Source organism: Monodon monoceros, unplaced genomic scaffold, assembly GCF_005190385.1.
Source record: "Monodon monoceros isolate NGI ecotype Baffin Bay Population unplaced genomic scaffold, NGI_Narwhal_1 Super_Scaffold_4, whole genome shotgun sequence".
NCBI lineage: Eukaryota > Metazoa > Chordata > Mammalia > Artiodactyla > Monodontidae > Monodon > Monodon monoceros.
The window spans coordinates 8,712,376-8,729,692 of record NW_021703781.1 but is presented as its reverse complement, the minus strand read 5'-3'; the positions used below and the strand labels follow the sequence as shown (position 1 = coordinate 8,729,692).

Here is a 17,317-nt window from a genome sequence, read left to right as displayed (position 1 = left end):
CAGCTGTGAGAGAATAAATTTCTATTGTTTAAGCCACAAAGATTTTGTTTTGTTCTGCTTTTTAGTAGTGGCAATAGAAAACTAATACACAGCATTTGATTTTTGTTCCTCTCAATCCAAATAAAATTTAGAATCAAGGAGACCCTTATACTAAGACATGTGTATCATTTAAAAAGTGTCATAACATATTTTTTGCCTAGCTGTGTCTTCTTAATGACCCTAAACAAGAAAAAGGCAAAACTTCCAATGCACATGTATTTCTGTTAAAAATATAGTTAGTTGCAGTGGCTAACCACTGCAATAGATATTTTAGGAAATATGATTCTATTGGCAACCATGAGAACAAAAATGGTTTTAAATATTTAGGTAATATTTTGAAGGGAATAAAGAATTAATTTCTCTGTTTCACTATGTAAAATGGAAAGAAAAGTAAATCTTTTGTGTGTGTGATGAAAACACTTCTACTCGCAGCAAATTTTAAATATGCAATACAATATTACTTAATGCTGTACATTAGACCCTCAGAACATATTCAATTTTATAACTGAATTACTTGTACCTTTTGACAAACATCTCTGCATTTCCCCCACCCTCTAGCCCCTGTAATGGAAATCTCTTTCTTTATGAGGTCTTTATAAAGAGATTACATTTAAATTTCTTGGGATGATTTTTAAAAGTAATAATAATAGTCCTTACAGGGAATGAGTTCCATTAAAGTACTTTTCCAGGTTTCCTCTAGATATGTTTTTTTTTTCTTTCTATTGAACATTCTTTATTCTTTGGGCCATAGAAATGTGACTTTTCTGAATACTTAATGAAAAGCAATTTTCTATTTTACATTAAGGCTATTGAACCACATTACAAATATGCTTTCCTTTTAACTGATGGTAGACTAGTTTGCTTTTCTACATTAATTTTTTTAATAGATCTTTATTGGAGTATACTTGCTTCACAATACTGTGTTAGTTTCTGTTGTGTAACAAAGCAAATCAGCCATATGCATACACGTCTCCATATTCCCTCTCTCTTGAGCCTCCCTCCCATCGTTTCTATCCCACCCCTCTAGAAGAAGTAAAACTGTCACTGTTTGCAGATGACATTATACTATACATAGAGAATCCTAAAGATGCCACCAGAAAACTACTAGAGTTAATCAATGAATCTGGTAGAGTAGCAGGGTAGAAAATTAATGCACAGAAATCTCTTGCATTCCTACACACCAACAATGAAAAATCAGAAAGAGAAATTAAGGAAACACTCCCATTTACCACTGCAAAAAAAAGAATAAAATACCTAGGAATAAACCTGCCTAAGGAGGCGAAAGACTTGTACTCAGAAAACTATAAAACACTGATGAAAGAAATCAAAGATGACATAAACAGATGGAGAAATATACCATGTTCTTGGATTGGAAGAATCAATATTGTGAAAATGACTATACTACCCAAAGCAATCTACAGATTCAGTGTAATCCCTATCAAACTACCAATGGCATTCTTCGCAGAATTAGAACAAAAAATCTTACAGTTCCTATGGAAACACAAAAGACCCCAAATAGCCAAAGCAATCTTGAGAAAGAAAAACGGAGTTCGAGGAATCAGGCTCCCCGACTTCAAACTATATCACAAAGCTACAGTAATCAAGACAGTACGGTACTGGACCAAAAACAGAAATATAGATCAATGGTACAGGATAGAATGCCCAGAGATAAACCAATGCACATATGGGCACCTAATTTACAACAAAGGAGGCAAGAACATACAATGGAGAAAAGACAGCCTCTTCAATAAGTGGTGCTGGGAAGACTGGATGCTACATGTAAAAGAACGAGATTAGAACACTCCCTAACACCATACACAAAAATAAACTCCAAATGGATTAAAGACTTAAATGTAAAACCAGACACTATAAAACTTCTAGAGGAAAACATAGGAAAAACACTCTTTGACATAAACCAAAGCAAGATCCTTTTTGACCCACCTCCTAGAGAAATGGAAATAAAAACAAAAATAAACAAATTGGACCTAATGAAACTGAAAAGCTTTTCACAGCAAAGGAAACCATAAACAAGACCAAAAGACAAGCCTCAGAATGGGAGAAAATATTTGCAAATGAAGCAACTGACAAAGGATTAATCTCCAAAATTTACAACCAGCTAATGCAGCTCAATAACAAAAAAAGCAAACAACCCAATCCAAAAATGGGCAGAAGAGCTAAATAGACATTTCTCCAAAGAAGATAGACAGACTGCCAACAAACACATGAAAGAATGCTCAACATCATTAATCATTAGAGAAATGCAAAGCAAAACTACAATGAGATATCATCTCACACCAGTCAGAATGGCCATCATCAAAAAATCTAGAAACAATAAATGCTGGAGAGGGTGTGGAGAAAAGGGAACACTCTTGCACTGCTGGTGGGAATGTGAATTGGTGCAGCCACTATGGAGAACAGTATGGAGATTCCTTAAAAAACTACAAATAGAACTACCATATGACCCAGCAATCCCACTACTGGGCATATACCCTGAGAAAACCGTAATTCAAAAAGAATCATGTACCAAAATGTTCATTGCAGCTCTATTTACAATAGCCAGGAGATGGAAACAAACTAAGTGCCCATCATCGGATGAATGGATAAAGAAGATGTGGCACATATATACAATGGAATATTACTCAGCCATATAAAGAAACGAAATTGAGCTATTTTTAATGAAGTGGATGGACCTAGAGTCTGTCATACAGAGTGAAGTAAGTCAGAAAGAGAAAGACAAATACCGTATGCTAAGACATATATATGGAATTTAAGAAAAAAAAATGTCATGAAGAACCTAGGGGTAAGACAGGAATAAAGACACAGACCTAGTAGAGTATCAATTTGAGGATATGGGGAGGGGGAAGGGTAAGCTTTGACAAAGTGAGAGATTGGTATGGACATATATACACTACCGAACGTAAAACAGACAGCTAGTGGGAAGCAGCCGCATAGCACAGGGAGATCAGCTCGGTGCTTTGTGACCACCTAGAGGGGTGGGATAGGGAGGGTGGGAGGGAGGGAGACGCAAGAGGGAAGAGATATGGGAACATATGTATATGTATAACTGATTCACTTTGTTATAAAGCAGAAACTAACACGCCATTGTAAAGCAATTATACTCCAATAAAGATGTAAAAAAAAAAGAAAAAACTTACTTTGGAGTTTTTCATTGCTAAGATTAGAGGTGTTTGTGTTACTTTTTGTATTTTCAAGTTTATAAAAATATGGAAAATTAATGGTCATAGAAACAAATGTCTTTAAAAATATCAGTTAGCTTATGAGTTACAATAAAACAGCTGAAGGTACTAAAAGACATTTAGCAAAAAATATTTCATTTTGTAAACATTACTGTAAATTTATTAACTAAGAAGTATTGATACATATTCTAATCAATTTGCTTGTATGTCACTTAACAATTTTTACAAAACAAAAATTTTCTATGTTTTGTTCCTGTTCTTTGCATACATAAATGTTTGGTCCCAGAGAATTCTGCATACAATGTGCCATACTTCACCATTTGTACCTTTTATTATGAATAAGTGGTACATGGTTAGTTCATCCATCACTCTTAAATTTACTTGGAAAAATGCAATGTGACATCCACTGCTGTTAATTCCAAAACAAACAGACTAGGGACATGAAATGTTTTATTTCCCCTTAATGGCTGATTTGCATGCCACATTGGGAATGATCAATTGTGTGAAAACTGGCTCTGCAAGGACAAAAAGGGGGAAAGAGTGGGTAAGGTATATCATAGTCACTGGACTGGTGTTACATATATCTGCAGTTAAGGAGTTAATGCAATATCTTCCTTTATAAAATATACATTCCCATGATCATCCAGTGAAATGTAACAATATAATTAACTCAGGCACAATAAATGTTAATTAGCTTCCTGCACTAACAGTAATGTCTTATTTACCAAATTAACCCAATCACTGTGCTGTCTTGAAATTCTACCTAATTTTTCCTGAAATCTTATGAAGGAAATCTTATATTTATAAAAATCAACCCTTCTGAATTTGGTGTTAAAATCTGATGCAATATTTTAATACGTCAGTTGTTGGCATTTAGTTAAAAATGTTTGACTGTAATGAAGAAATTAGGGAAAATGTGTTATATAATGGTATTCAACGTCAAGGTTAAGGTCAAAGTTAAGCTGAAACCCAAGATTTGATTTTAAATATATGTGTTTAGATAAGTATTCAAGCTCATATTAGAACATTCCTTTAGGAAATACACCGTAGGGATACTCTTACCAGACCTATGAATTGGTGAATCCATATAAAAAGATCATAACCCAAGTTCAGGGCTTTCACTGGTTATCAGTGGCTTTCTACAGACAACAACGTAGACAAATTGCTTTGCTTATATGATCTTTTCACAGGTTATAAAACTCACAGTCTTAGGGAAAGAAAGTAAAAGGAAAAGTGATGGGGAATGGCTGTGACTGTTCTTAGATGTTTCTGAGACAAGAATTCACTCAGCCCATGTTTACTGAGCATCCTCCAAGTGTCCAGCACTGTGATAGGTTCTATCTAGGGTTACAATGGAGAACTGAAAATACTTCTGCAGGAGAAGCTCAGAGTCCAATTAGGGACAGGAGGATGAACATACAGACAGCGAAGGATTATCAGTTCCCTACATACTTAGTAAGTAACAGCAGAGGAGCTGACTCAGGTGACTCAGTATTCTTACATGAGGCAAAACCTTGACCCATATGTTGACGGATGTGTAGTCATTTTCCAGGCATAAGAAAAGGTGACGTTGGGCTTCCCTGGTGGCGCAGTGGTTGAGAGTCCGCCTGCCGATGCAGGGGACACGGGTTCGTGCCCCGGTCCGGGAAGATCCCACATGCCGCGGAGCGGCTGGGCCCGTGAGCCATGGCCGCTAAGCCTGCGCGTCCGGAGCCTGTGCTCCGCAACGGGAGAGGCCACAACAGTGAGAGGCCCGCGTACCATAAAGGAAAAAAAAAAAAAGAAAAGGTGACGTCATTCTAGGCAAAGAGGAGAACATGCGTTAGTCCACTGGCCGAGTTACACAAAAGACTGTAACTCAGGTAATAGTTTAGAATGCCAACCCAAGTTCAAATGTTTGGTGCATGATAGGGTGTGGCTGGATACATTTGGAGTATATCTTGAAATCAGATATTGTAGGGCATTTTATTCTCATTCAAATATGTCTGGATTGTAAATTTTCAGGCAAAGGGAGTATGGCTACAGGAGATATTTACCCAAAGAGTAAAATAATCAGATTTGTGTGTCCGAAAGAATCCCAACGGCAAGGGCAATGACATGCTAGTAGGGAGTAGTGCTGGAGTCAGATAGATATTAAAATGTTTATGGCCACAATCTAGGTATAAACTGCAGGGCCACATAGTAGTCATGGCAAAGTAAAGAAGAAGATTGTTGTAAAGGCTATTAAGTGATAGAGTCACCTGGATTGGTCACTCATCTTGATTAAAGAGGCCAGGGAACTGAGAAAATGACTCAAATTCTAAAGTGTAACTGCATGGTGGCAATTGCCAGTAATCATAATAGGGTTTAAGGGAAGAGAAAAAGGGTGACGTTAATAAATAAATTGGCATTTGCACTCACAAAAGTGTAGTTCTTTTTAGAATACCATTAATTCATTGCTTCAAACAACAAACATCTAGTGAGCACTTCTTCCAGTTCTCACTATACTAAGAGCTGGCTATAAAGATGAAGACACTGAGAAACTAAAGAGCTACTATCTAAACTGACAGAAAAAAGTAAATGAGGTGAAGGTTTTGAAAATGTATGAGTTTCACAGGACAAATTACCCAAGAAAAAAGGCTGAGAAGAATTTAAGGGGATTAGATTAATAACACTGGTTTTCTGTTTTGACTGTGACCCTCAGCAAAAAACACATTTTACCATGTAAGTCAGGCACACATGTATATACAAGTTATTAAAAATAATTATGGAATATAGTCTTTATTTTATATTTCATTTTAAAATGCTGATGATAACATACTAAATTGATTTTATGATTGATTCTTAGGTCATCCCTGAAGTTTGAACAACACTGACAGAGAATTTAGATGGCAGGACTAGTTTTGTTCAGCAGCCAGCAAAACAAAGAAGTGTGGGTGTCAGGAACAATGTGATCAAGTCGCCTTTCTCATTAGCAGGAAGAAGAGAGTCTGAACAAAGGAAGAGGATTCTCTCTCTTAATTATCTTTTCCTTACTCTGCACAGCCCTTGAGTGCCCCCTAGCCCAACACATGAAGGAAAGAATGAGATTAAAGTCCATGACCCAGTTACTTTTTAAGATTAAAAAAAATAAACACTTTTATTAATGTATTCTAAACTTGTAGCTGATCTCTCAAATTAATAAACAGGAGCATCATTCAATTCATCTAACATTTATTTCCTTCTCCTATGTGCCCTGCTTTGTGTTAATTTTCCAGGGAGAGCTATAAAAAAACTGAAATAAACAACCTAGGACTCTTTATATATACAAGGGTTTTTCTTTGCCTTAAATTTACCACCTCTACCTTGCAACTTACGTGCCTCTTCCTTGTGAAAGGTGCAGATGCAACCCTAACCTAAGTAAGGAAGCCTCTGACATTACCATAATCTGTTTAATGTATTTTAATAGGCTTAATATTCAGAGTATTTCAGTCGATTTATTTTTCTGCATTATTTGATATGATTATACAGTTTTGACACTCAAAAAAATTCAGTTTTAATTACTCTATTATTCAAGTGCTACATTTCACAGGTTGTTAGTACCTAGGGTAGGGACCCAATTTGTCAACAATTTTTACTTTGGCAGACATTTCTTAATTTTTGCTCCCTAAATGGAGTAATGAAAAACAGCAAAATTAGCACTGAGGCACTATTGGCGTTACTCCACCTCAACACTCTTTTTACCCCATCATCAAAAAGCCATTAGACCTAATCATTTGACATTATTTTCTAACCTAGATTTTTTTTAAAAACTAAATTCAAAAATGAAGTAAGAACAGCTACGAAATCTTTTGTGGCACATTTGTGTATCAAGCACTGATTTTTACATCAGTGGCATTAAAGTTAAATTATCTTGATTTGAGAAAGTCACCAAAACCATGTATTCAGAGTTAAAAAGTAGGTACGTTTTCAAACATGAACCTGTGATTCATGGAAACAAAGAAATATTTTTTAAATGACTGCACTGTTATAAGGTTTTTCGTCTTCCCCCAAAGGAATGGTTTACTTTATCTATCATTGCAATCAAAGTAAATAGAGTTTAATATCCACTTACTTGCTGAGCTTAATAAAGAGGTCATTATATTGTATCCAAAACCACTAAAAATGATTGACTCACTGTCCAGTTGGAAAACTGGCTCATAACAGTGAATGCACGGCTGACGCTTTGTTTTTCCAATTTTTGAATTGTTCCTTTTGTCACAAGCACTAGGTGCACGTCTGATATCACACTTCTTATTAAATAACCTATATGAAACGAATCTGGTTCCATAACCAACTTTCGTGCAATTAGGTAATACAAGCACAACATGCCCACATTATTCCGTGTTTCAACACAGAGAGGACTTGAACTTCCATTAAAGGACAAAAAAAATTTAGAAATCGCTTCTCTTCCTTCAGTGTCATTTTTTCCCCCTTTGGGTCTCACAGGGTTCACGTTTTCTGTCCCCCATCAGCCGACTGCACTCTCAGTGCAACCTGGTGATGTACAAAATAGTCTCGGGGATTTCTCCTTTAGATTCTGGAACACCTACAAATATTCTTAAAATGAATAAAGAAAATAAGATAGCAAACATATGAACTATTTAAAAATAATGACTGAGATATGTTATCAGAATTTCCCTTTCTGGAAATGATTAAAATATGAAGTTTTGGTGAGTAAGAATTTCAAACTCTGTAATCTGAAACTTAGAAAAAGTTCAAAACAAGAATTCTTTTTGCTACAGAAACGTTTTAGAAAAAGTTCAAAACAAGAATTCTTTTTGCTATAAAAGAAGTGGCTTTTATTTAAAATTAAATTTATTACTATTTGTATATACATGTATTTAGTGATATATATCACTCTATATAAATATATGTGTATACGTGTGTGTGCGTATATATATATATATATATATATATATGCATAAACGCACACATATTCTATTCTACTTCCTTTCTTTCCACCACCTGCCCCCTCACTCCCCAGTGGCTACCTAGAAATATAAACTCCATGAGGACAGGAACTTTGTTTATTGTTCATAGCCCAGGGCCTACTACATAGAAGTAAGTCCATGAATATTTGTTGAATGAATACATGGGATACCTAAGTTCTCTAGTTTCATATATGTAACTAACATAATTTAAAACATGACTTTCTTTTCAGGTAATGTAATCCCCTTAAATTTCAAATGACTTCCAAATATTATAATTATCTTCTTTATTAAAAAGCAGGTGCTTCTTTTTTTTTTTTTTTTTGCGGTACACAGGGCTCTCACTGTTGTGGCCTCTCCCGTTGCGAAGCAAGGCTCCGGACGCGCAGGCTCAGCGGCCATGGCTCACGGGCCCAGCCGTTCCGCGGCATGTGGGATCTTCCCAGACCGGGGCATGAACCCGTGTCCCCTGCATCGGCAGGCGGACTCTCAACCACTGTGCCACCAGGGAAGCCCCAGCAGGTGCTTAATTTAAAAAGCATCTGCTGTTTAATTTAAAAAAAAAAACACTGCTTCTTCAAAACTATCTCTGCTTCCTAGGCATATTTGGTATTACATTTATAATTTCTTCGTTTGGGTAAATAGAGCAGTTGAGTGGCACATCTAAGGGACAGTAAAACCCTGGTGGTCTCTGTCCATCATACAGAGAAGCAAAATGTGAGGTGACTCAACAGAATTCTTTTCAACTAATTGAGCTGAAAAGAAAGTTTATGTGAAAGCATTTGGTGGGATGTTAGTGGATATAAGATACTTATTGAGACCAAGAATATTAGTCTTCATCTTGTGGAATCAATCAATTAATGCTTCCATACATGCTCATACCATGGTATTGACACTGACCATTAATGTGAAAAAAATAAAATGGAATAAAACTTGTTAAATGAAGATATTATCCGACTTCAAGGATAAACGGTTCAATCTTAAAAATGGTTAATGCGTTCTCCTTGAAAGACACCTGCCTGTATCTGCTTGAGGACATGTCTCTAACAGATACAGATTCTCATTTTTATCCATATCAATTGCTGGAGAAGGATAAAAGGGGAAATCTTTAATTATAATGTTATAAGCTATTTATTCTTCAGAATATTAAATAAGCATGACTTAAAACCTGAAGCACATTATATTTTCAAAATTAATTTTATTTTAAAAGTAAAATTAGTTTTCTAGTTCCACATATAAAATATTACGTGCCTCCATATTTATGTATCATTCTATAGTGGTGAAGCTGTCACAAATTTAGGTTATATAAATATGCATATAAATTGGTAGGGTACCCTGCACATTATACATCTCCTCCTTTGTAAAGAGAAGATAAAGCCATCCTTGCAGAGCTGTTGTGAATATTAAAGGATGCTGTGCAGTGAAACCCCACTGCATAGTTACTACCTTAGTAGATGGTGGCCATTATCAGCATTATCATTAAATTTCAACATGCAACTCTAGGTCCTTTAGCTAAAAAGAATGTCAGAAAATGGTCACCAAGTTACTGTAGTTTCAAGACTAATACATAAAATAGAGACTAACAAAGTTATCAGGAAACAACCTGGAATTCTATCAAATGTTACCTTTGGGCACAATTTTAAAAATTCCCAGGTCTTTGAAGAATATTATTCTTGCTGCATTGCTCTACTTACTTGAGCATATCAAAGCTTGCATACTGTGATAATACCTACATTACTCCACTATATTTCTGCTTACACAACTGGATGAATATTCTTAATAAATGATTCATTCAAACATTATGCCTTTTTGCTTAAAGCATGTCAAGCTAAAATAGCTCATGCACTGAAAACTGGAGTACCCTGTCAGCCCATTTTCCTCTCTTAAAGATGTCTTTATTAGCTTAATGCTTTCCACTTATCTGTCTACAGCCATCTGTGAAAGCTGAATGGCTTGAGATACCCTGTGCTACTTATAACTCTTCCTAGTCAGCCCATATTGACTCCTCTGTGTATGACTGATGTACACTAAGTAACAAAGATGAGAGTCAGGGTGTTTCCATACTGATTTGGTGGACTTAATGGGCTTTCCTGTTAAAATAGTACTATTCAAGAATATTTAACCTAAACAATTTTAAGTCCTCCTCTGAGTGATATACAGTTACCGAAATAAATTTCAGATAAAATTTCAGTTGGCTCTATAACAAAGGTTTTGTTTATTGACTTAGAGGGGTTTTGGGGGTTTGGTTATGTTTCCCTCTAAGTTTTTTTAAAAAACAGCTTGAACCTATAGGAACCTTTGATTACACTTGATATATTCCTCCTCTCTCAAATAAAATTAGTAGTTGACACCTTCTATGAACATGAAATATATATGTGTGTATATATATATACATATATGTAATAATGTATTATATACAATTAATATAATAATATAAAACCCTAAGAACTGTTTTCTTGTTGTCTTATTAATTTACATGGAGGAAATCATGCTAACTTCAGTCAAGGTGAGGTCAAATAATTCTCATCATTGTTGAAATGTTGTTCTAAAAACAATATGCTTAATGATAAACTACTAAGGAAGTCAGTAGGGTGAGTTATATATTTTCAAAATTCCTGTTACCTTTGGCTAAAAATGTTTAAATGATACAACCTTCATGGTATGCTGAAAGTGGCCACTTTTCATTTTTCTGTTTATACTTTTTACTGACTTACATTAATAACAATTTTACTGAATAAGACAAGGAGTGCCCTCAATAAACCAAGAATGTAACAGGAAAGATGGATACTGCTATAGACTGAACGCCCCACCAAATTCATGTTAAATCCTAATGCCCAATGTGAGAGTATTTGGAGGTAGGACCTCTGGGAGGTGATTATTAGATGATGAGTGCGGAGCTCTCGTGAATGGGATTAGTGCGCTTATGAAACATAAAAGAGGCTCAAGAAAGCACCTTTGCCACTTCCACCAGGTGTGGACACAGCAAAAAGATGGCTTTCTAGGAAACCGGTCCTTACCATACATAAAATCTGCCAGTGACTCGATCTTGGATTTCCCAGTTTCTAGAATTGTGATTAAATTTCTGTTGTTTATAAGCTACTCAGTTAATGGTGCTGTTTTAGCAGCCCAAAGAGACAAAGACAGAAATGTCAACCAATTATTGCAAAAGAAGTGAATGTGTTCTATCAAAGAGGCATCTATACAGTACAGAGGTTAAAGAAAAGGAGGCAACAGTCAATGTTATGAGGATTAAGGAAGTTTTCACACGTGGCAGAGCAGGTAAAATGAGTTTGGAAGGAAGCATCAGAGTCTGATGGGCAGTATCTGCAAACATTAGGAGGCTTGCGGTGTCACACAGGTAAGGCTGGGGTGCTTCTAGGTAGGGCTTGGTCAGCAAACAGGTGGTCAGCAAACAGGTGGAGGGGATCTGCAGCAGGAAAACAAGAGAGGGCCACAGAAAGCCCCCCCAGAGCACTCACAGCTCATCTGATTCCACTTCCGGTGACTCTGCAGCAGACATTCAACTTTAATGGACTCATCTTCCGCTTGTCCTCGAATACCTCCCGCTCATTCACAACTGTGAACGGGAGGCTTAAACTGTTCCCTTTATCACGATGATGCTACGCTTAGACTTAGAGCCTGACAAAGTGTGCCTGTTGTTAAAGTCCCACTGATACAGACACTTCATCTATCTCCAAATTACAGGAGACTTCAGTTCTGAATACCCGAGGTCTCCTCCAAACGCTGGTACTTCTCTCTAGTTTTTAGAGATATTGTTTTATGAAGTACTAGACTGACATCTACGTCAGACTCCTTTAGAAGGAGACATCTAAAGTCACGAACAGTTTTTAAGATTAACATCACAAATCCATAATGCTCATGGAAATAAGGACACATGAGCATCTATCTGCTCAGTACGACTGTGTTCCGACATCATGACCCTGCTTTTTCATTTCATTACATCCTAAATCCTAATATGAGAGGTCAAAATGTGAACGCTGGCCACATTTAAGGACTGCAAGTATGGAATGAGGCAGGGCCCAGGAGAAGCAGGACAGAATAAGCACCATGGTCATCTCTCACCCAGGGCCCCGAGCAGGGTCAGCAAAGCAGCAGTCCAGCCTAACACCACATCCATGGTTTGTGGGCTCCTACCCAGGAATCCACCTCCAAAACCTTTACGCTCAAAAGCCTCCTCCAGAAACATGATTTTCCATGTCAGGCACAAACTCTATAAAGGCTAAAGGTATTGCAAAAATAAGCAACAAGAATAAAAGGGAGTGCGCACAGAAGCATTCAATAATGTTATAATCTGAGTTACAGACAAGTCACATCCCATTTACATGCAAAAGACTCTCTGGCTGCTGATTTAGATGGATACAGAGATGGACCAGACCCAACACCGCCATTGTTTCAGATGGTGTATAATTAACATGTGAGAGAAAGAGACTGAGCTTTCTGTTCTGACTGATACATAGCAGCCAGACAATCCACTCTTGGAGTACGGCCCCAGCTTATCAGTATTTTCCACCTTGGAAACAAATCATGACTCATTCGAAAAATGCCACCCATTCTAACCACTGAATTTTGTCCAATACAAACCCAAAAGACAATACTTCAAATTTCTTCATAACAAGAACAAGTAGAGAGTCTGTCTTAGAGCCTAGGGTTATGAAAGTGGAAGTTCAAACCTTCCCTCTCCATTGTTTTGTGACACATATTCTACATTTCCATCTCCTTTCCTCCTTCTTCCTTTTCTTTCCAGAAAGTCATTTTAAATGTGGTAACAGCCCAATCTTCCTAACAAATTAAATAATGAGCTGATGTTCTCTGTTAGGCCTAAAAAAGGCCAATGGATTTTTGTCACCTTTATTTTTTAAATCAGGATGCCGTATTTGTTATGTTTGTACTTGTAATTTGATTTAAATTATTGTCTTTTTTGAAATTCTGGATCTAACAAAGCAAATCCTATAATTGAACACATTTCTAAAAGTCCCCTAAATACAACATATTGCAAAGACACTTTCAGAATCAGAGAATCTCTCATTTACGTTACTTTATAATTGCATTACATAGTAATTTGCAATTATACCTTCACAATTCCCAATGGTGATAGCCTACCCTTTCTTGCCAGATGTTGTGTTCCACCATCCTAACAAAAGCATTATGGAGTATATTGTAATTATTTCCATTTTATTTCTCATAAACCGAGGCTTCAAAAAGTTCAGTCAGTACTTTAGATTTCACCATTAATTCATAAATGGTTTTGAACCTAGGACTTTCTGATTCCAAAATACATAGTCAGCACCAAAATCCCATGCTCATCCAGTGAATAATAATCACTAATGCTGATTGGTTACTTACTGTCACACAGTGCTCCTAAGAGCTTGACCACATTAACTCATGTAATTCACACAACAACCCTATGGGATAAATACTCTTATTATTAGACCCATTTTACAGATGAGCACACTAAGGCACAGAGAGGTTAAGTGACTTGTTCAACACTGCAAAGCAGGAAAATGATGAAACTGGGTTGTAACCCCAGGCAATCTGACTCTACCACTCCCTGCCCCACCCCTGGCCCCACCACCATACTTAAGGACTACACTACAATATCAGCAAGTGAATGTATGTTACCTATTTTTAAGATTTTTGTTTCACTTATATGTAAAAATTTTATTTGTGTAATAAACCATGGCCTCTTCAATGGTAATCATAACTAATTTCTGGAAAAGAATTTCCAAACCAGTTTTATTGCACTGACTCGGTTATGTAATAATTTGTTTAATTTTAGTGGAAAAGTCTTTCTCAATATTACTAAATATAGTTGTCAAGATTTTCATTTACAGTCTTTTATTTTAAACAGGCTAGCTGTATTCTGTTGGCTAAAGAGAATGGTCAGATGAGGTGTTAAAGAGATTTCAGTAAACAAAAAAATTAATACATTAAACTGAAGGAGTAATATTTGATCGAATTTCTATGTTGCTCCCTTGGGATTCTGAAATTAAATGATACATAATAAGTATCTAGTGTATCTTGTCTCCTCCAAGAATAAAACACCTAAAAATAAACTATAATAGAGTAAACATCCTGGAGATCAGAAGTAGAAACCTAATTATTACGGTTGGTGGGGATTTGTGTGTGCAGTGTGTGTGAGAAACATGTGTTTTTTCATATTTCATTTAAACATAACTTTCTGAAACACAAAAAATAATTGGGGCCATGAGTTAACGTTAAGTGTAATTTTATCATTTATCTCTTAGGTGAATAACAAATAAAATGTTAGACTCTATTAACCAATTTAAAAAGAACACTGTGGTCACAACTTTACTTCCAGCTCCCTACTTGTAATAATAGTCAGCCACAGACGATACCTATTTTTATGGGGTTTTACTGTTAATAATTTCAATTCATTATCTTATTTGTCCTTTAATCTTGTGAATTAGGTAAAGCAGAAATTCTTCCTCTCACTTTGCAGATGAAGAAACTGAGCCCTAGATATTTAAGGGACTAGTCAGATGATAAATGTTGGAGCTGGAACTAAAATTAAGGGAATTGAGTAGAATTTCCTTTCAATGACACCATAAACAACCTATGTCAATTACCCGTATGATACTTGTGTAAGTGAAAGTGCATTAGATACCCTGTTAGATAAAACTGCAATAAAATTGAACTGTTTCACAATATTAAACTAAGTAAAATTTTCAGGCTTACACTGATTTATATGATATTAAAGAACCAAAAGACACTGAAACTTTTTATTCAGTTAAAAGAGAGGTAAAATTCTACACTTCTAAACTCTGCCTATTTAGATACATATATATTACCATATCAATATGCACACATATACATAACAGATACATCTAAGCCTATTTTTTCCTTTTGCAGTTGGTTGGTACATAGACTAAGTCTAGCCAATTTCATAACAGCAAAACAAACGCAAGTATTTTGTACACTTCTTGCAAGGTAAGTGCATACTGTGTTGAAGACCTCAGTATATAACCATGTAAATGATATTGAATAGAGAATACTTACTAGTGAGGAGCCTTGGTGGTGTACATCATGATGGGAATGGGTACAGTTCAGTCAATCCACAGTCCACTGAGCGACTCATAACTGAAACAAGCGCCATCACTGTTCAGACCTAAACAGGCACACAAAGAGATGACAGTCAGTAAACACCATTTCATACCATTTGCCCAAGAGCAGCTTTCCAACCTGCAGCATTAAAAAAAAAAAAAAAAGTCTGACAAGCAATCCAATGAAAGAGCTTTAATTTACACACCTCTGTTTTCCATATTATGAGTAATATAGCAGTGGAAACACACTGTACAGTCAGTAAAGAAGTAATACATTTAGTGATTATGTAGCAATTAGGAAGTAATAAATTTAGTAGTAAACTGGTATCACATTACTGGAGGCTATAAACTTATCAATAACAAACTAAACCAAAAAAATTAACATACTCTGATGTAAATTTGGGGGGGGGCGGGGCTATGTGCTGAGCATTTATAGCACATCTCTGTATGAAATTTCATTTAGTCTTGACAACAAAACTGCAATGTAGGTAATCTCCTCACTTTACAACATTTAAGGCTTAGAGGAGCAGGGCAGTTGGTCCAAGTCCCTATTCTATAGCTTACGCTTCTTCTCCATATCATGTGGAGTGTGCCAAGCACACACTTTTTCCTATGCTTACTTGTGCTCCATGTAAATTGCGATATAAAAAGTAGATACCAAGAGGATTACATAAAGACATATCTTTGTTTCCCCTGTAGTTCCCTAGAAGACAAGCACTGTATTCTACTCATCTTTGTATGTCAAAATGTAAAGTGAGATCTTGTTTTGGGATACAGTACCTGGCACACACTAATATTTGCTGAGTAAATAAATGAGTAACAGCAACAACAGAAGTAGGAATTGGCATATATCTTTTGTCTCAAGTCACACTTTTCCCTTTGTCAGTCCTTTCACTTACTTGCCAAACTTGTCTTCCTGTTTGCAACACAATCTCAGGAAAAAGTAGGAAGAAACATATAAAAATCATGTGAACGCAGTTCAAATATAATCATTCAAAGAATTACAAACTAGTCAGTAGTCAGTTTAATTTAGTTCAATTGGAGAGGTTTCTGAAGAACAGCAAAAGGTAAAATAACAAAAATTTTCCAGAGAGGGAGAAAAGAAAAAATCCACCTTTCACTTCTAGGTCGGCCATCAGCTGGCTAACAAAACCTAATCACCTTTCCTGTGGTCAGATCCCAACAGAGGAGAAAACTGAAATGACTAAAGACTCCAGGTAGAAACTTCATGATCACAGGAAACTAAGAAGTGCTGCTTTGGATTGGAGATGCTGTAGAGAAGCAGCCAGACTGGAGACTCTGATGGTCAGACCCTAATTTACCCTGCAGACGAACAGCGTCTCAGCACCCTGCCTATGTAGGGCAGGGCCTGGCAAACCATAGCCTGCTGCCTGTTTTGGGGTAGCCCATGAGCTGAGAATGGTTTTTGCACATTTAAATCGTTGGAGGAAGTTAAAAGAATCATATAAGTGTAAATTATTTGAAATTCAAATTTCAGAGTCTATAAATAAAGTTTTATGAGAATACAGCCACAACCACTCACGTACATATTGTCTCTGGTTACTTTCATGCTACAACAGTAGAGTTGAGAGGTTGTGAAAAAAATAGTATGACTTGCAAAGTCTAAAATATATTTACTATTTGACCCTTTACAGAAATCATTGGCTGATTTCTGGTCTAGAAAACTGTTAGTTCTCAATTTGGAGGGGATGATACTAGAGAAAGGGGCTGCTTCAGGGCAGATTGGAAGCAGGAGGTGGGAATCCACTTCTGTACAAAGACCCATGGACAATGCAATATTAAGAATATAGCAGGAGTTTTTCTGGGGGCAGTGGGGTTCTTCCCTGGAGGAAGCACCAGAAAGGAAGGTAAATTCAGCCACACTCAATCTGGCACACAAGCTGGGCCAATGAGGATGGATGGAGAAATCTGGCTACCAGGATGTCATTTTTCAATATAGCAGAATGAAGTTCTTATGAAGGAAATCAAACCTCCAGGGCTCTGATTCTCTTCCCATAAGTGCCAGCCTCAAGAAAGGCAGGTAACTTAGATAACCAGTTTTGTTTTGTTT

At 36.3% G+C, this 17,317-nt stretch overlaps 1 protein-coding gene across 1 annotated transcript in view; it reads right to left on the bottom strand.

Moving 5' to 3' along the window:
• The window catches only part of CHRM3 (cholinergic receptor muscarinic 3), a 361,979-nt gene extending 346,756 nt beyond the window's left edge, over positions 1-15,223 (bottom strand). The window contains exon 1 of the mRNA XM_029244602.1: positions 15,203-15,223. The gene's annotated coding sequence lies outside the window, so the exon portion shown is untranslated. The remainder of the gene's footprint in view (positions 1-15,202) is intronic.
• Positions 15,224-17,317: the final 2,094 nt, after the last annotated feature.